Source organism: Agelaius phoeniceus, chromosome 4, assembly GCF_051311805.1.
Source record: "Agelaius phoeniceus isolate bAgePho1 chromosome 4, bAgePho1.hap1, whole genome shotgun sequence".
Lineage (NCBI taxonomy): Eukaryota > Metazoa > Chordata > Aves > Passeriformes > Icteridae > Agelaius > Agelaius phoeniceus.
The window spans coordinates 138,589-157,259 of NC_135268.1; the positions used below are offsets into that span (position 1 = coordinate 138,589).

Genomic DNA, 18,671 nt, shown 5'->3' on the forward strand with positions numbered 1-18,671 from the left:
TGTTATCTACTTTCAGTTTCCACCTCCCTTTAAATGTAACCTTGGCACATCTCCCTGGGGCTCTTGGCAGGAGGCCCCTGAGGTGCAGGAGCTCCTTTGGGACTCCTAATAAAACCTTGGATTAACCCCTGCTAAGAGTCGGCCCTTTATCATCTACCGCTGTCTCTGGTGTCTCTTGTGCTGCACAGGGGCCCAGCCCAGGTGCCCTCAGCACCCTCGGGGCACAGAGAGTGTCTCCCCCCAGCCCAGGTGCCCTCAGTTCCCTCGGGGCACACACAGAGAGTGTCTCCCCCCAGCCCAGGTGCCCGCAGTACCCTCGGGGCACAGACAGTGTCTCCCCGCTCTCGGCCGTGTCAGGGCTGCCCCCCGGTGTCTGCCGACTCAGGACCGCACAAACCCGCTCGGCTGCTGATTGTGGCGGTGTTTGAGGGTCCCCAGGACGAGGGAAGAGACGAGAATCTTGACTCCACCTCTCAGAAGGCTGAAATATTATTTTATGATCTCTATTATATTAAAAGAAAATGAGATAGTAGAACTATACTAAAAGAGCAAGGAGACATCAGAAAGCTGGAAAGGAATGAATAATAAAAATAATAAAATAAAATAAAATAATAAAAACCTGGGACTGCTCACAGCCCCGACGCAGCTGGACCATGATTGGTCATCAAGTAGACACTGCACAGGAGACTAATCCAAGATGCCCCTGTTGCTAAACCATCTCCAGCCCACACTCCACAGCCAGCAGATCGTTATTGGTTCCATTTCTGTTCTGAGGCTTCTCAGGAGAAAAATCCCAGCAAAAGGATTTTCATCAAACACGTCAGTGCCAGGTGATGGCACAGGCAGCATGGGCCGGCCGAGGTCACTGTGTCATCCCTGCCAGCCCAGGTGTCACAGCAAGGAGGAGAGAGTTCACCCTGTGCTCACCCTGCAATACAGAGCAATACAACACACATATTAACACAAGATGATAACCTTTTTCTATTTTCTTTACATGTGGATTTATTGTTATAGGAAACCCAAAACAACAAAAGCACACAAAAAACAACACTCATCTACAATTAACACCCCCTTCAGATGACACACGAAGTCACCATCCCTCTCATCACAACTGCTAAATTACACCCCAGCAATCATTGGTCCTCGGGAACGTGGTTCCCGGGAGCCTCAAAAAAATCTTCCTGCCTGACAAAAACCCCGGTCCCTGGACAGTCCGCGCCCAAACTCTGGTGATGAGCGTCGCCTCACAGCCCGACTGGGACCGAGGAAAAAAAAACAGCCGGCGGGGGGGAAACCCAGCTGGGGATTTTTTATTCTAAATTTAAAAATGAGTTGAAAAACTTGAAAAGCAAAAGTCACACACACAAGGTTAAATCCAGTAATCCAGTCGGCATGCGCTGACACATGCAGAGATGAGCAGACGCAGACAGACACAGACACATGCTCTCACACACGCTCACACGCTCTTCCCACTTACACACTCGCTGCGGCCCTTACTCGAGACGCTGAAGAACGTGCTGCCACACATCTTCTGGCTGCACTCCTTGACGTCAGTTGGTAGGTGCTGGGGAAATCGGTAGCCTCGGGGACCTGTGAGACGACAGGAAGCGGTCAACGAGTGGCTATCTGACAGCTAGGACTTGTCTCCACTCTGGACCAATAAGTTTTCTACCCAAAATCCCATAAAAGACAGATGAACAGTAAAGTTTTTATAACTCTTCTACCTGACTGTGACTACGTGCCCGGGCAGGGCAGCTCCAACCATAAGTGGTACAATATAAGTACACACAACAATCTAAGTCGATGCATACAGTGCAAGTGTACATAGAGGGTAGGTACATACAGTATAAGCCAGCACAGGTACACACAATATAAGCCAGGACTTGAGATAACTCGCTGGAAGATGAATTCTTGAGTCCTATACCCTTGAGAAGATGGAACCTATAGAAGTACTGCAGTCACATGAGGAGGGTGCAAGACACTCCCTCTAGCAGTCCAAGAAAATGGCATGGAAAAAAAGGCACTACCAAAGCTGGTAGTGAGAAGGAAGATGGATGAGAACATCTTGTCCGTTTGAGACATTCCTGTCTCAAAGAGTAAAAATGTAAAGATGCCAGAATAAGGGATATCCAGAAAGGAACGTGAGTAGAATACAGCCTATATGGCACAGAATAGTGCCGATAAAGCATTGAGACGTAATAAAGGCCTATGACGTGGAAGACAACGGACACAGACACGGACAACACAGACACGGACAACATAGACACAGAGACAAGTGGCAACTGCCTGGCACTGTCCCCTTAGGCACCCGAGATGCCTAGCGCAAGATGTGCCAGAGGCTGATGATGCCAAAGGAGAGGAAGCCCTATGACGATAGCATGTGATGATGAAATGTAACTCGTTAAAAGAAGTTAGTGCCACAGCAGTTAAGAGGATGCTCGAGAGGCTCAGCAAGCCTAGAGAAGGAAGCCGACGGCCAGGTGACCGTGGCTGTAGCTCCGGACGTGAAGGCGAGCTCCTCAGGGGAAAGATCCGTGATGACGTCGGGCCGAGGAAGGCGGACGACGCAAAGTTCACGAGAATCCTGAGATGGGTCGGAACTGCCCTGCCCGGCAAAGGCTCTGGTCAGGCTGAGGAGAAATCCTCTCCCTCTTCTTCCTCTTCTTCCAGAGAGCTGGTCCCACTACAGACCTCTCCGCTAAGCTGACATCAAATTGCCCTCTGTGATAGTAAAGGTTTTTCCCCTCCTCCCAACTGCTGGCCCCGACACTTATCTTTTGGAAAAGGAGCAGACAAAATCCATCCTCGGTCGGACGTGGATGGTGAAATGTGCTCCGTGTGTGCCTCGGTGCTGTTGTTTCCAACCTTTGGCTACGAGGCTCCTCAGGGTACCTAAGACAAAACAGAAAAGGTGACTATTGCCGTCAAAAACAGTAATCCCCAGGGCTCCTCCGCACCCCTGCCCCGGCCCACCTCAAATCTTGATTTGACTCCAGAGGGTGCCCAGAAGATACCTGCAAAAAGAATAGGTACACACTTAGCATGCTGCTGTGTAACACTCACCTGTGAGTCAGCCTGCCTAAACACCGACTCACCTGCCCTCCTCTGTTCCTTGGCATGCCTAGGGCAGCGACAGCACCTGCAAAGAAACAAAGCAGAAAAGCATGCTGAGACACTGTGAAAACACAACCTCCCAAATCTGACAAGGATGCCACACTGATACCTTAAGCTGCACACAGCTGGAATGGGCATGCCCGGCCAGGATAGACGGCAAGTGGACCACCTAAAATAAAAAGTGGAGATGCTAAGAGCTGCACCAGAAACTGAGACATCAGCAAAAACAACTGCTTCTGTACACTACTCAATGCTCACCTCGCCCACTCGGCCTTGACTTCCTAAAAAGAGAGCCATCATTTATGCTCTCTCTACAGAGACAAACAGTGACTGACCTGCTCGGGGGAATCCCCTCACCCGGGATGGGGGGCTCTGCCCTGGATTTCATCCTTCTGCACCTGAAAGAAAGGACAAAAATCAAAGAGCTGCAGGATAACTTAAGAGCTCCAGACATCTTGTGCCCATCTACAAATCCCACCTAGAGTCCAACGACACCCCACATTACAAACATCAAGTCCCCGGGACTTCTCCTATTGCACCAGGCTATGCAGCAAGGCAGAGCAGCTCCAGCACAAATGTGTGCAGACACCCGTGACACAGGACAGGACAAACAACGGGGACACAACAGGAACAGAAATCTCTGGGTAAGGAAAATGACAGCGAGCACCAAGAGGATGCAAAATTAGAGGACCGAGGTGAAACTGATGGCGGGCTGATGAAGTTCAGAGAACCCTGGAGGAACAAGATGCTAACTGAATGATTTATTCCAAGAACTGCAAAGATGGATGCCCGAGAATCCTACGGTCAGAAGCCTCTACCTGTCCCCACATTCTTACAAGTCCTAATCCATCATAACAGAACCTTGCAGGGTGCAGCTGTCCATACAGCTCAGAACAAGACCTGAAAAGACATCTGACTGGATGCTTCGAAAAAGAGTTGCCATTCTGATACCTGTCTGAGCTGCCGAGTTAAAAGTTCCATGGCATCGGTGCCAGGGCAAGGAACGCTGAGAGTACAGATACTAAGACTGGTGCCAAGGTTTCTGACAGGCCCCTCAAAGGGCTATGATAAAAGACATGAGATATCCAACAACACATAATACACAAAAGACAAGTGACACAATACACACTGGGACTGCTCTGCCCCGCTCACCTCAGCACTGGGATCAAAAGTGAGATTTTGCTTTTATGGGGCCTAAGGGGCCACTTCATGGACACCCCCCCACCTCCAAAGCTACTCACCTCCAAAGCGGACTCAAATCCCCCCCTCCCAGTAATTCCCAAACCAGCACCCTGCTTTCATCCCCCCTGGGGGTCGTGGCCCTCTACTTCTCTCTCAGACATCTGGGGATGCCGGTCTCAGGTGCAAAGAAAGGCCACCTCGTCAGCTGGGAAGGTCCTGCTGGCACCAGGCTGGTGTCTCTTAGACAGCTGTATTAAAGAAAACCAAACATCAATGCCTGATCGTGGCACCACATTGGCCAAAACCCCACAAGTCTGCTACTCACCCTTCTCTTAAGAACGCTCAGCTGCTCGGGCCGCACGCTTCGGGCACGCTCAGAGACCGAGGCCGTCATCACAGTGGACGCCTGGGTTAAGAGGAGATGAGGTGATTTGGCACGGCTGAAACCTGAGTGGACCCTCGCTCCTCCCCCCTACATCCCTGACTCACCACAACTCCTGGGCAGCTGCCGGAGACCACCTGGATGGCACCTTTAAATAGAAAAGTTCAGGGTTTCATCACCAAGTCCTGTAATGCATCCACAGGGCTCACATTTGCAGGAAACCCGGTGCATCGGCTGGCTGGTGACGGGGGCTTGGCATACTCCGAGTGGATTGCCTAAAGTGCACAAACGAGAACGGAAGCTTAGAGCTGCACCAGAAATTGAGACCTGAGCAATAACAACTACTGCTCTCCACTGCTCACCTTGACAGCTGGTATCCACATCTGCTTCCTAAAAAGAAAGACAAAGAACAGTGCTGTAACAGAGTCACCATACACACTTCTGCTGCAGAGACAAACGGTGCCTCACCTGCACGGGGGAAACCCCTCACCCGGGATGGGGCCCTCTGGCACACATTTAATCCATCTGAATCTGAAAAAAAAGTTAGGACAAAACTCAAACTGTTGCAGGATAACTTAGGAGCTCCAGACGTCTTGTGTCCATCTACAAATCCCATCTAGAGTCCCACTACACCCCACATTACAAACTCCCAGGGACTTCTCCTACTGCACCAGGCTATGTGGCAGGGCAGAGCAGCTCCGGCACAAATGTGTGTGCTGACACCCGTGACACGGGACAGGACGTGACAGACAGGGGGGACACAACAGGAACAGAAAGCTCCTGGCAAGGAAAGTGGCTGCAAGGACTCAGAGAACGCAAAAGGAGATGACCAAGATGAGACAGATAGCAAACTGATGAGGCTCAGAGAACCCTGGAGGAAGATGCTGGCTGAATGATTTATTCCAAGAACTGCAAAGATGGATACCCAGGAATCCTACGGTCAGAATCCTCACCCTAACCTCGCATTCTTACAAAGCCTAATCCGTTGAAATGGAGCATTGCGGAGCACGGCTGTCCGTGCAGCTCAGAACAAGACCTGAAAAGCCACCTGACTGGATGCTTCCAAAGAGAGATGCAGTTCTGATGCCTGTCGGAGCTCCCGAGTCAAAGGTTCCATGGCCTGGGCACCAGGCTGAGGAACACTGAGATCACAGATTCTAAGAATGGCGCCAAGGTTTCTGACAGGCCCTTCACAGGGCTAAGATAAGAGACATGAGATACCCAAACATCACATAATACACAAAAGACAAGGGACACGATACACACCGGGACTGCTCTGCCCTGCGCACCTCAGCACTGTGATCAAAAGTGAGACTTTCCTTTTACGTGGCCTAAGGGGCCACATCTTGGCTACCCTCATCTCCAGAGACAACTCAACCCCCTCCCCCCCAGGAGCCCCAACCCAGCACCCTGCTTTCATCCCCTCTGTGGGTCGTAGCCCTTGACTTATCTCTTGGACATATGGAAATCCCAGTCCATGTCAGGTGCGAAGGAAGGCCACCTCGTCAGCTGGGAAGGTACTGCTGGCACCGGGCCGTTGTCTCTTAGACAGCTATATCAAAGGAAACCAAACATCAATGCCTGATCGTGGCACCACATTGGCCAAAACCCCACAAGTCTGCTACTCACCCTTCTCCTAAGAAGGCCCGGCTCTTCGGGTCGCACGCTCCGGCCGCGCTCGGAGGCCGATGCCATCGTCGTGGGGTGCGCCTGGGTTAAGTGGACAGGAGGTGACGTGGCATTGCTGAAACCTGAGTGGACACTCACTCCTCCTCCCTACTTCCCTGACTCACCACAACTCCTCGGCGGTTCCTGACGGCTGCCCGGAACGCGGGGCTCGCGAGAGCGGCAAACCCGGTCCGTCGGCCCGTTGGGGATGGGAGCTTGGCATGCTCCGAGCAGATGGCCTAAGGCACAAAAATGAGAATGGAGACTTAGACTTGCCCCAGGAATTGAGACCTCAGCAACAAGAAAGGCTACTGCTCACCTTACCCTCTTGAACTTGACTGCTGAGATCCTGCTATACTTGCTAAAAATAAAGACAAAGAACAGCGCTGTAACAGGGTCACACTTGACACATCCCCTGCACAGACAAATGGTGACTGACCCGCTATGGGGAACCCCCTCACCCGGGATGGGGTGCTCTGCCATGGATGCAATGCATCTGCACCTGCAAGAGAGTTAGAACATATGTCAAACACCTGCAGGATGACTCAAAAGCTGCAAACACCTTATATCAATCTAGGAACAGCATCTAGAGTCCAAGTACACCCCACATGAAAAATTTCAACTCCCCAGGGCTTGTCCTATTACAAAAGGCTATGCAGCAGGGCAGAGCAGCTCCGGCACAAATATGTGCAGACACCCGTGACACAGGACAGACAGGACACAACAAACAATGGGCACACAACACAGACAGAAATCTCTTGGCAAAAAGGATTACTGCGAGCAACGAGAGCATGCCAAATGAGATGACCAAGGTGAGACTGATGGCAAGCTGATGTGGCTCAGAAAACACTGATGGAAGAAGATGCTAACTGAATGATTTATTCCAAGAACTGCAAAGATGGATGCCCGAGAATCAGACCGGTCAGAAGCCTCCACCGGTCCTCACATTCTTACAAGTCCTAATCTGCCATAATGGATCCTGGCAGGGCATAGCTGTCCATACAGCTCAGAACAAGACCTGAAAAGACATCTGACTGGATGCTTCCAAAGAGAGATGCAATTCTGATACATGTCTGAGCTCCCCAGGCAAAGGTTGTAATGGGTGCCAGGCCAAGAAATGCAGAGATCACAGACGATAAGAACAATGCCAAGGTTTCTGACAGGACCCTGAAAAGGCTAAGGTAAGAGACATGAGATACCCAAACAACACATAATGCACAATAGACAAGGGACACAATACACACCGGGACCGCTCTGCCCAGCGCACCTCAGCACTGTGATCAAAAGTGAGATTTTGCTTTTATGGGGCCTAAGGGGCCACTTCATGGACACCCCCCCACCTCCAAAGGGGACTCAAAAACCCGTCGCAGTATTTCCCAAACCAGCACCCTGCTTTCATCCCCCCTGGGGGTCGTAGCCCTCTACTTCTCTCTCAGACATCTGGGGATGCCGGTCTCAGGTGCAAAGAAAGGCCACCTCGTCAGCCGGGAAGGTCCTGCTGGCACCGGGCTGGTGTCTCTTAGACAGCTGTATTAAAGAAAACCAAACATCAATGCCTGATCGTGGCACCACATTGGCCAAAACCCCACAAGTCTGCTACTCACCGTGCTCCTAAGAACGCTCAGCTGCTTGGGCCGCACGCTTCGGGCACACTCAGAGACCGAGGCCGTCGCCACAGGGGACGCCTGGGTTAAGAGGAGATGAGGTGATTGGGCACGGCTGAAACCTGAGTGGACCCTCGCTCCTCCCCCCTACATCCCTGACTCACCACAACTCTTGGGCAGCTGCCGAAGGCCACCCGGATGGCACCTTTAAATAGAAAAGTTTAGGGCTTCATCACCAAGTCCTGTAATGCATCCACAGGCTTCACATTTGCAGGAAACCCAGAGCATCGGCTGGCTGGTGACGGGGGCTTGGCATACTCTGAGTGGATTGCCTAAAGTACACAAACGAGAATGGAAGCTTAGAGCTGCACCAGAAATTGAGACCTGAGCAATAACAACTACTGCTCTCCACTGCTCACCTTGACTGCTGGTATCCACATTTACTTCCTAAAAAGAAAGACAAAGAACAGTGCTGTAACAGAGTCACCATACACACTTCTGCTGCAGAGACAAACGGGGCCTCACCAACACGGGGGAAACCCCTCACCCGGGATGGGGCCCTCTGGCACACATTTAATCCATCTGAATCTGAAAAAAAAGTTAGGACAAAACTCAAACTGTTGCAGGATAACTTAGGAGCTCCAGACGTCTTGTGTCCATCTACAAATCCCATCTAGAGTCCCACTACACCCCACATTACAAACTCCCAGGGACTTCTCCTACTGCACCAGGCTATGCGGCAGGGCAGAGCAGCTCCGGCACAAATGTGTGTGCTGACACCCGTGACACGGGACAGGACATGACAGACAGGGGGGGACACAACAGGAACAGAAATCTCCTGGCAAGGAAAGTGGCTGCAAGGACTCAGAGAATGCAAAAGGAGATGACCGAGGTGAGACTGATGGCAAACTGATGAGGCTCAGAGAACCCTGGAGGAAGATGCTGGCTGAAAGATTTATTCCAAGAACTGCAAAGATGGACACCCAGGAATCCTACGGTCAGAATCCTCTCCCTAACCTCGCATTCTTACAAAGCCTAATCCGTCATAACGGAGCACTGAGGAGCACGGCTGTCCGTGCAGCTCAGAACAAGACCTGAAAAGCCACCTGACTGGATGCTTCCAAAGAGAGATGCAGTTCTGATGCCTGTCGGAGCTCCCGAGTCAAAAGGTCAATGGCCTGGGTACCAGGCCAAGGAATGCAGAGATTACAGATGCTAACAATGATGCCAGGGTTTCTGCTAGGCTCCTCAAAGGCCTAAGGTAAAAGACATGACACATCCAACCACACAGAACACACAATAGACAAATGACACAATACACACCAGGACTGCTCTGCCCTGCGCACCTCAGCACTGGGATCAAAAGTGAGACTTTGCTTTTATTTCCCCCCCAGGCCTAAGGGGCCGCTTCGTGGACACCCCCGTCTCCAAAGCGGACTCAAAAACCCCTCCCGGTGGGTCCCTGCCCTGCGCCCTGGTTTCATCCCCTCTCTGGGTCGTGGCCCTCTACTTATCTCTCAGACATCTGGGGATGCCGGTCTGTGTCAGGTGCAAGGGAAGGCTGCCTCGACAGCTGGGAAGGTCCTGCTGGCACTCTTGTTCAACAACTTCCTGTTGTTTCTTCGTCTGCTCCAATAAAGAAAACAAAATATCAATGCATAACCTCAGCAGCACATTGGCCAAAACCCAACAATTCTGCCACTCACTCTTTCCCAAGAATGCCCGGCTCCTGGGGCCGCACGCTTCAGCCGCACTCGGAGGCTGACGCCATCGTCGTGGGGCATGCCTGGGCTAAGAGGAGACGAGGGGATGTGGCGCTGCTGAAACCTGAGCGGAGCCTCGCTCCTCCTCCCTACCTCCCTGACTCACCGCAACTCCTCGGCCATTGCTGAAGGCTGCCCTGGTGACACCTTTAAACAGAAAAGGCAGAGGCTTCATCGCCGAGTCCCGGGATTCTTCCCTAGGGCTCGGGAGAGCGGCAAACCCAGCGCGTCGGCCGGTTGGTGACTGGGGCTTGGCCTACTCCGAGTGGATTGCCTGAAGCGCAGAAACAGGAACGGATGCTTAGAGCTGCACCACAAAGTGAGACTGGAGCAATAACAACTGCTCCTGTACACTACTCAATGCTCACCTTGCCCACCTCACCTTGACTGCTGATGTCCAGCTTTACTTCCTAAAAAGAAAAAGAACAGAGCTGTAACAGAGTCACACTTGACACTCTCCCTGCAGAGACAAACAGTGACTGACCTGCTCGGGGGAACCTCCTCACTCGGGATGGGTGGATGGATTTTGCCCTGGATTTTATCCTTCTGCGTCTGAAAGAAAGCGAGGACAAACGTCAAAGGGCTGCAGGATATCTTCACAGCTCCAAACATCTTCTGTCTATCTAGGAATATCATCTAGAGTCCGGCCACACCCCACAAACTGCGTGTCCCTGAGCCTTGTCCTGTTGCAGCAGCCTCTGCGGCAGGGCAGAGCAGCTCCGGCACAAACATGTGCAGACACCCGTGACACAGAACGTGACCAACGGGGGGACGTTAAACACGACACATTATGCTTGTGGTGAGGGCCTCGAGGGGAAAAGGCAAAAGGGACCCCAAAGACACAGTAGGTAACACGGTACACCCGACAACACGACGTGGACCGGAACTGCTCTGCCCTGCCCGCCTGCACGCTGACATCAAATGTGGAGTCTCTCCCTTTAGCTGTCCTAAGAGGCCCCTAGGACAAGATTGCTTTTCCCTCTGCTAATTTTTCAATCTGTCCCAGGAACTCCCAACCCGCTGCTCTCCCTTCTCCAGGCCGTGACCCAGACTTATCTTTTGGATGATCGGCGATGTGAATCCACGTTGCACCTGAAATGAGTCTGCCTCGGAGGGCCCCGTGATTGCCTGTTAGCCTCTCGGTCAGCTACAATAAAGAAAACCAAAACCAACGTATGAGTTCAGAGTTATGTGGGCCAAATCCCAGCAAGTCAGCTACTTGCCCTCTCCTGAGTGTGCCTGGCTCCTTCAGGCTCCACCTTCATCCTGATTCCAAGGCTGTGGCCTTTATTATTAGTGGCACCTGGGTTAGAGAAAAGCACAGTTCAATGGCATTCCTGTGGGTGCACTGGATGACCTTGTGTGAGGAAGACATGGGAATGCCTCTGCTATGCTTCTGAAAAGCCCTGCGTGGGGGGGCCCTCAAATAAACACCCTTTCTCACCCTGCTGCCTGCAAACCCCCCTGCCCCCCAATAACTCCTAACTGGACACCTGCTCACCCTCCCTCTCCCAGTCACAACCCTCAACTCACCTGAAGCCTCAATCTCAAACATCATTTTTGACACTGGGCAGATGCCTCCTGTGACATGATCAATCTGCTGAAAGAAGTGCTGTGCTTGACACAACCTGGGATCTCTGGAAGCTGTACACCTCCTAAAAACAATAAAAACACAAAACAAGAACAAAACCAGAAATTGCAAATGCACTTTATCACCCCTAAACACCAAATCTGAAATCGTCACCTTAAATACTCCCTGTATTCCATGCCATTTTCTTCACAGGATCTTCCAAGCCTCTATTGCTTTAGATGCCCAGAAACACCTGCTGAAAGCAAGCTGAGATAAGCTGAAAGAGGCTCTTCACTGAAATGACAGGAGAGCTCTCACCCCAGCACATCCCAGAGAGGGAATGAAACCCCTCAGCAAAGGCTGGGGTTAATATACCCCTGATGGTGCCCGCCTCCCATTCCCATGATGCCTGAGAAAAGGGAGAGGGCTAATCCCACCAAATATAAAAGCCCTCAGAGCGGCTGCAGCTGTTTGGCTCCTCTGACTCAAATTCAAAGGGAGTAAAGGCCTTGTTATAGAAGAAAGCTCTTCAGAAAAATAACAGCGCTTTCTTTTTTGACACAACTGCTTGGAGCAGAACAACAGAAAAATGGTAAGACATTAAAGCATTGTGTTTAGGTAGCATACCTAGATAAATTGGGTAATTTGCTGTTAACTTACATAATTAATCTGTGTTTAACAAAAGCCATCTAATAAATTAACACCCAAAACTCCAGCAGCCCAGCTGGCCCTACCAAATCTCTCTGTTGATACATGCAGTAAACAAAACCAAAATCCCAGGAATACCAGAAGTCTAGGAAAGAAACCTCTTGAAATTAATCCTACCTCAAATACAAACCAACCCGTCCAGAAAGTGAGCTTCACTCAAAAAACTATTTACACAGAGTTAATAAGACCAAGAAATAAAACAACACACCATCTACCACCAACGAATACAACAGTGAAGGAAAAAAACCCATGTTTTTTTCTTTTTTTTATTTCAACTAACTTCCTTTATTAGCTAGAACCAAAGATTTTGCCAGGGCTGTAACAACAACAACAACTTCTTTTTCTTCTTCTCCTTCTGAAATGTCCCTTCTCCTTCCCAAATTCCTTACAACTTCTGAGTTTCAATCCAAGCCAAAAGCAAAATCCGTGCACTTGTGAGTCCAGTGCTCCTGTCAGATTCTCTGTCTCACTCCACATCTTCTTACACTTTCAGTCTGAACGCTGTCCTGCCCTGATGAGTTTGACAGAAGCATTGGCACATGTTAAAAGAGCATTTCCCTCCCTCCCTCCCTCCCCAGAGCTGGTTTCCTTAGCGCATTTCAATCGATCCCGAGCCTGCAATGATGCGCGCTCACCTCAAGGCTCACAGCAAGCACGCAGCAGCTCAGGCTGCCTTGGCTCCAGGGCTCTGTGCTTGGATAGCTGAGAAAACTCCCGATGAGCCTCTGTTCCAAGACATTGGAATGCAATTTCCCTGTGCATTTGGTGGCAGCTTTGGGTCCCTCTGGGGGACGGCACCCAGCGTGACCCCCGCCCCTCGCCCGCCCCCCACCTGCTCCTGCACCGCCGTGGGGCTCCCTCTCCTGGGCACCTTGGGCTGCCCCCAACGGCATCAGAGCCCCGAGTCTTCACCCCGCCTTTCCCTGACCCCCAAAGAAGGCTCCGAACGAGTCCGACTGCCCTGGACAGCAGCGCAGCGCTTCCCCCAAGCCCTTCCCCAGATGATGAAATCTCCATGTGATTCAATCTCTCCTAGGAAAATTCAGTCAAGGGTTTAATATCTGAAAGCTTTACTCTCAAGAAGAATCATTTAAATTTGCCATCCTTGACAGGAGTTGTGATTGTGAGACCAAGTAGAGGAAGTCATGCTGCGGAACAATAAAATGATTTAAATATGAACTGGTTCAAGCCTGAACTGACACTTTGAATGTTTCTGTCTCTCTGCTAAAAAAATTGGGTGTAAGAGAGGGGTTTAACTTTGTTCATTGCTAAATACACAGAAATCTAACATTGAAGTGCCTAGGCACAATACACACAGGTTAGAAAAATGGCGGTGGTACACATTGCATTCAGCTGCAGGCAGAAGGATTAGCTACCTCACACATACCCAATGTGCCTTCCAAGATATTCAATTGAACTTTGGACTCTGATTTCTAAGAACAGGAAAGTGAGGCAGATTAGGAAAGTGATGCCTGCCAGAAATGTAAAGCTACCTTTGATACAGGTTTGGTGGTTTTGTGGTATTTTTTTCCCTCCTGCAATGCATGCCCAGGTAAAAGGTGTTCAATAGCAAAGCATGTGAGGCACACTAAAAGTCAAGGCAATTCACTTCTTTAGTGTGATGATCTTTCTTCATCTCTTAATAAAAGAAGCTCTCTCTGAATGGCTGCCAGATCTGATGAGATATGGTCAGCAAAAATGCCTAAAGCACGAGACCTGTTCTGGAAAGTGCTGCCCATGCACAGCTTTTGATTCTTGTCTTTGCACTGCTTGTGTTGTACTTTTTCTACTGTTTAGAAAGGTCTCGGCATCCAATATTGGTGGCAAGGTCCTTTTTGTGCAACAGGATGCTTTTTGTGGTTGTCAGTGCTTATTCAAGGTGATCTGTCCACAAGTTTGGGACATATTTTTAGAATCTCCTCTTTAATTGTGAGCATTTCCAGAGCATTTAACTCAAGTGATACTTCTTGTGTTAACAGCTGAACAATGTCTAGGAGAATACAGAAAACTATAAAATAATGGTAAATCACAAAAATATGATGCACAGAAAACCCTTATTAACAGATGCTGAAAATAAGAATGTAACCTTTGGTGGCTTGTTTTGAATTTGAATGAGTGCTCTTGTCACCTGCAGCAAAATATTCCTAACTGCTATGAGAATAACTGGCATTTATGGGCACTTAAATATGGTTATTTACTATCTGTGTTTGCAGAAAATGGGCAGATCTTCCTGAGGTTAGCTGTTGGTATGCCACTTCTAGAGCAGATGGGGAAATAAAACACTGAAATCAAGTGATTTTAGCAATGAGAGAAGCTAAGGGACTATCAGTCCAAATGACAAGCTGGGGCTCACACCATTCTTTGTGTGTGCTTACAGGAGCTTTGGTTCTCTAGGAGTAAGAAAGAGTCTCTATGTTAAAATGTTTGCCTGCTATTGTTCATTAGAAAAACCCCAAAACTGCCACCCACACAGACTTCTGATCAAGAATGTCAGCAGAGTTTAAAGGCTGAACTCTTCATACTTTTAGGCCTGAGCAGTCACCACCTTCTAAACTGTGGTCTAGTTTATTTAGACTACTCAGTTTCTTTCCTTTTAAAATTGGAATTAAAATTTCATGCACCTTTGGCCTTTTGAACTAATATATATTTGTTGTTTTCATATCCTAAGATTATATTCTTCAATTGAAAAACTATCCTATCATATATGCACCTCAAATGAGACGACTTCACTGGAAACAATATATTATCATGAAAAGTATGCTTTTGTAGTGCTAAACAGTTTTCAGCTGGTTTATCACAAAAATCCCCTCAGACTGTTCAGAACAAGACTGAATTCAGGTAAAACTCTCATTTCATGTGACAATGCAAAGCTCATCTTAGCCAGTAAACAACAATACATTGCTTTGCTGTCAAAATGTAGCCATGAAGGACAGACCTGAGACTCAACTTTTGCACTTTTAAGTATTTTTAAAGCAAGGTGTGCAGCAGGGGGAAAGTTTAGAAAATCAGTAGAAAATGCACTGTTAGATAAAAGCCTTGCTAATTGCCTCCAGAGCCTCTGCGTGAACACAGCTATTTTGTATTCTGGTTGGAGAAGTTGTTGTGGAAAACTTCCAACATGCACTTGAAAAAATGTTGAAAAAGGATCATGTGTTCTGTGTTTTTTGTCAGCATTAAAAATAGCTGCAGTGCTGAAGGTGATCTGTGTAGCAGTGATGTAATTGTGAACCAAAGCTGACATTTTGGTGTCTTATCTGCACGTCTCAAAAGGCTCTAGTTGGAGAAAGTGCACTTTAATGTAATTTTGCTTCTGTTGTGGTTGGCCAGTGAGCTGTCTGTGTACATGCATGCTGATGTTTTAAATATAAATTTACATGTATTTGATGATGTAGAGATACACACACACAAATACACATAATTTAGGTCTGCAAACAAAATGATGCTTACAGACACATTTTTACATTGATTGTAAAATGTAAGGATGACCTTCTAAAATCTGTTTCCCTTTATATCTCCAGCTAAATAAGTATTCAGTGCTACCCAGTATAAAATGACATATGACAGCTACTTGCTTAATTATAATTTTTGCAACTACCTCTTGATTACCATACACAAAAAGGCTCGGTGATTAGTTTTGACTGATTAACTTCTGTTTATAAAAGACACAGAAAAAGACACATGGTGTTGGAGGATGAAATTCTGGTCCTTCAGAAAGAGGAAGCCAAAGAACCTTCCCCAGCAAAAGAGGACAATCCTAAACCATGCCCTGCACAGTCACTCCCAGCAGATGTTGGCCAGCCTGGAAAGATCAGGCAGGCAAGGATAATCAGGAATTCTCCTGTCAGAGTTCCAGCTGGGAATGACTGGGTATGGTGTCAGTCATCTGTGCTCCTGAAACCGGTAGCTTTGTAAAAATAAGTATATAAACAGATCAATGAATAAATTCCCGGAAGCTGGATCCCTTCTGAACAGCCCATCTTCAAAAGTATTACCCAGGGTCTCTGATAGCAACCAAGCCCTAACAGCTTTTCCCTGAGGATGTGGAGGTGCTCTGCAGGCTCTCCTCACATCACCAGCACAACTTTTTCCTCCTTGGTGCTGGTGGCTTGCCCCAGGTGCAAATGTGGTGAGAGAACACACAGTGGGAGACCTTGGGAAAGCACCCTAGGTGATATCCTGGCACAAGGGATGATACCTGACAAGATATTTGCCGTCCATAAATATTTAAGCAAGTACTGTAGGAAGGCGGCTTGGGGTTTCTTGCAATGTTCTATTTCCTTTAATTGTCAGTATCTCCTTATCAGCTGGTAGATGTGGTAGGTGTACTGTTATTGTCAAGAAAAACTGATCAAAATACGGGGGAATTTACATACAAATAAAAGCTGCTGGAAATGAACTCTAGTAATCCCAGTGCTCTGGTTTACCTCATCAAATTTCCTCTCCTCGCCAGTCTGAGCAGAGATGAAGAGATGTGGAATGGCATTCACACCTCCTTCAAGGCAGGAAGAAAAGCAGAGTGAATTCATCCCTTTTTCTCTTGGATGGAGCCACTTTTACCCAAATCTGCAGCACCCAGGGAACAACTGCATTAAAAAAAAAAGACTTGTAAGAACAATGAAGAATTGGAAGGAAGGTTCAGCCACTGAAATGGAGGCCAGCCCACTGTGAAATGTCAGGGTTTATATTTTACTTTTCTTCCAGTAGCTGCTGCTTTTCTCTTGGGATATTTTTTCCCTTCTTTTTAATAAATTCTCTTCCCTGCCTCACTTGAGCCCTGGAGCTTTCTCTGGGGTTTTATTAAGTGGTACTGGAGAGGAAAAATACTTGGGGACATAACACCTCCACACCCCAGACCTTTCCCCTGTATTTGCACACCGGTACCTACCGTGGCCTAGACAGAGCTCTGGAGGGAGAATGGAGAAAATCCTCCCTTGCTGTAGCTGCTGGTGTGCAGGTAGAACTCTTTATCCAAAGTCTGCAGAATTCTGATGCTCTGCAGCAACATGCCAGGATCAGGCTTGGGTTAATGAAGCAATGAAACCAGCACTTAGCTTCCAAATTGATTTCCATGGAGACACCTACCCAGTAATAGTGTTTGGGCTTTTTTATTCAATAAAAGTTTGAGATATAAATATTCTCCATTTGCTTAATAGTTACAGTTGTAAAATATTTTAGGATAGCCTACCCGTCACCTGTCATTCAGCATCTCTATAAATGTCGTGAAAACATCATGGTGAAATAAAAACTTCTTATTTCCAGCCCACAAACCCTATTTCCACACACTCACAAAATCAAATCAGAGACAAAAAGGGGAGAGAAGGAGCTGGGGGGACGGGGAGCGGGAGGGATACAGTACAGCAGGCGACAATGCAGTACTTGCTACACAGTAGCAAAAGAAATGGGTACAAAATTTAGTCTGCTATAATGACAAGCTTCTCAGGACATTTGTTATGGACCAGCGTTGTCCAGTGCACTTCTGAAGGACCACTTGAAATCCAAATTCATTTTCATTGTTCTCCTGCAATTCCAGGCAGCGCTTGGATTTTCGGTTCTGGATAGGACCTCCCTGTAGAGATTGGGGCAAAAAGAAAAAGAAAAAGAAAAAGAGGGGTTTGTGTTAAACACTGACCTTGTTGCATTGCTCCTGCGGGGTAACAGAAGTTATAGAACATTCCAGTGTCCATCTACTGTGAAAACCTTTACAGTTAGAGACAAGGTGAGGATTTGCTGGATTTGGAATGAAGGTTCCTTTGTTGCAGGCTGGTTTAATCTCTGATGCAGTTTGCAATAGTCTCAATTGCCTGGTTTCCATTTCAGCAAATGGGATTTCTGGAATGGAGCTGTGTTTCTACCCATGCATTTTAACCATAAAAAAGCCAAAAGCTTTCCTGTTTGCTTGAGTTCCCTGATTTTGTGGTTCTGCTGCACTTCTGAACACCAAAATAAGGCAAAACACAGCCATGGTATGCTGCATAAATGATCAAATGCAAAAACTGTTTTTTCCTTGAATACTGAAATGTCTTTTATAATCTTTTCTTGCTAATTCTCAGTATTGATTCTGTTCAATTCCCAGCTTAATGCTGCCTTATTAAAGCCTTGCCTTCATTGTTGAGTTGCATCAAGCTTTAAATCTCTGCTATCACACAAAAACCTATAGACCTCAATTACAATTAAATTGTCATGCAGGTGACATAAATTACATTTCCCCCTCTTGAAATCTATTTTCAGTTGGTTCTCTCCTCCTCTCTCCTGTCTAAGGAAGGCAACAGATAACGTGTACACATCAGGGTCTGGGAGGTTTCTGCCAAGATACATGGAGATAGAGCAGGGTAAATTGCACACAGGTCTGAAAGTGGCTTTCTCTAAAAAGGACCTTGGGCTTGTGTAGAGAATCACTGGCTGAATCTGTAAATCAAAGAAAGGATTTGGTGCAGATTAGTACACCTGAAGTATGGAAGGAGCAGAAGCATTCAAATCGCTTATAGGTACGATGGGAAAAAAGAGTTTCTGTAAAAAACCCAAACTGAATACCCAATTCCATGCAAAAGCCCACCACCTCATAGCTCTGTTCAAGTCTGTGTTTTCCCTTGTATTATAAAGTCATTACAAAGTGGAAGGACATTGGCACAAACCCCACAGAAAGGCTGTGTGCTGTTCCCCAGCCAGGGGCAGCTTGTGCC

General features: G+C 48.0%; 5 long non-coding RNA genes across 7 annotated transcripts; all 5 read right to left on the reverse strand.

Moving 5' to 3' along the window:
• Positions 1 to 473: 473 nt before the first annotated feature.
• LOC143693791 (uncharacterized) lies at positions 474 to 2,739 on the reverse strand. Of its 2 annotated transcripts, none has more exons than XR_013181742.1 (2): positions 1,498 to 2,739; positions 474 to 928 (listed from the first exon to the last, which is right to left on the reverse strand). It is a non-coding gene; the product is annotated as an uncharacterized LOC143693791 (long non-coding RNA). The 2 variants fall into 2 exon arrangements; XR_013181743.1 differs by having other exon boundaries at positions 1,478 to 2,739.
• Positions 2,740 to 2,773: 34 nt separating this feature from the next.
• On the reverse strand, positions 2,774 to 4,691 carry LOC129122088 (uncharacterized). The gene is made up of 6 exons (XR_013181744.1): positions 4,622 to 4,691; positions 4,406 to 4,544; positions 3,224 to 3,512; positions 3,096 to 3,139; positions 2,974 to 3,014; positions 2,774 to 2,892 (listed from the first exon to the last, which is right to left on the reverse strand). It is a non-coding gene; the product is annotated as an uncharacterized LOC129122088 (long non-coding RNA).
• A 1,986-nt stretch (positions 4,692 to 6,677) lies between these two features.
• Positions 6,678 to 7,823, reverse strand: LOC143693792 (uncharacterized). The gene is made up of 3 exons (XR_013181745.1): positions 7,772 to 7,823; positions 6,808 to 6,848; positions 6,678 to 6,707 (listed from the first exon to the last, which is right to left on the reverse strand). It is a non-coding gene; the product is annotated as an uncharacterized LOC143693792 (long non-coding RNA).
• A 1,016-nt stretch (positions 7,824 to 8,839) lies between these two features.
• Positions 8,840 to 10,845, reverse strand: LOC143693881 (uncharacterized). Of its 2 annotated transcripts, none has more exons than XR_013181855.1 (5): positions 10,198 to 10,845; positions 10,096 to 10,123; positions 9,820 to 9,860; positions 9,657 to 9,741; positions 8,840 to 9,576 (listed from the first exon to the last, which is right to left on the reverse strand). It is a non-coding gene; the product is annotated as an uncharacterized LOC143693881 (long non-coding RNA). The 2 variants fall into 2 exon arrangements; XR_013181856.1 differs by having other exon boundaries at positions 10,082 to 10,123.
• A 15-nt stretch (positions 10,846 to 10,860) lies between these two features.
• On the reverse strand, positions 10,861 to 11,606 carry LOC143693882 (uncharacterized). Its single transcript, XR_013181857.1, has 3 exons — positions 11,458 to 11,606; positions 11,247 to 11,368; positions 10,861 to 11,016 (listed from the first exon to the last, which is right to left on the reverse strand). It is a non-coding gene; the product is annotated as an uncharacterized LOC143693882 (long non-coding RNA).
• Positions 11,607 to 18,671: the final 7,065 nt, after the last annotated feature.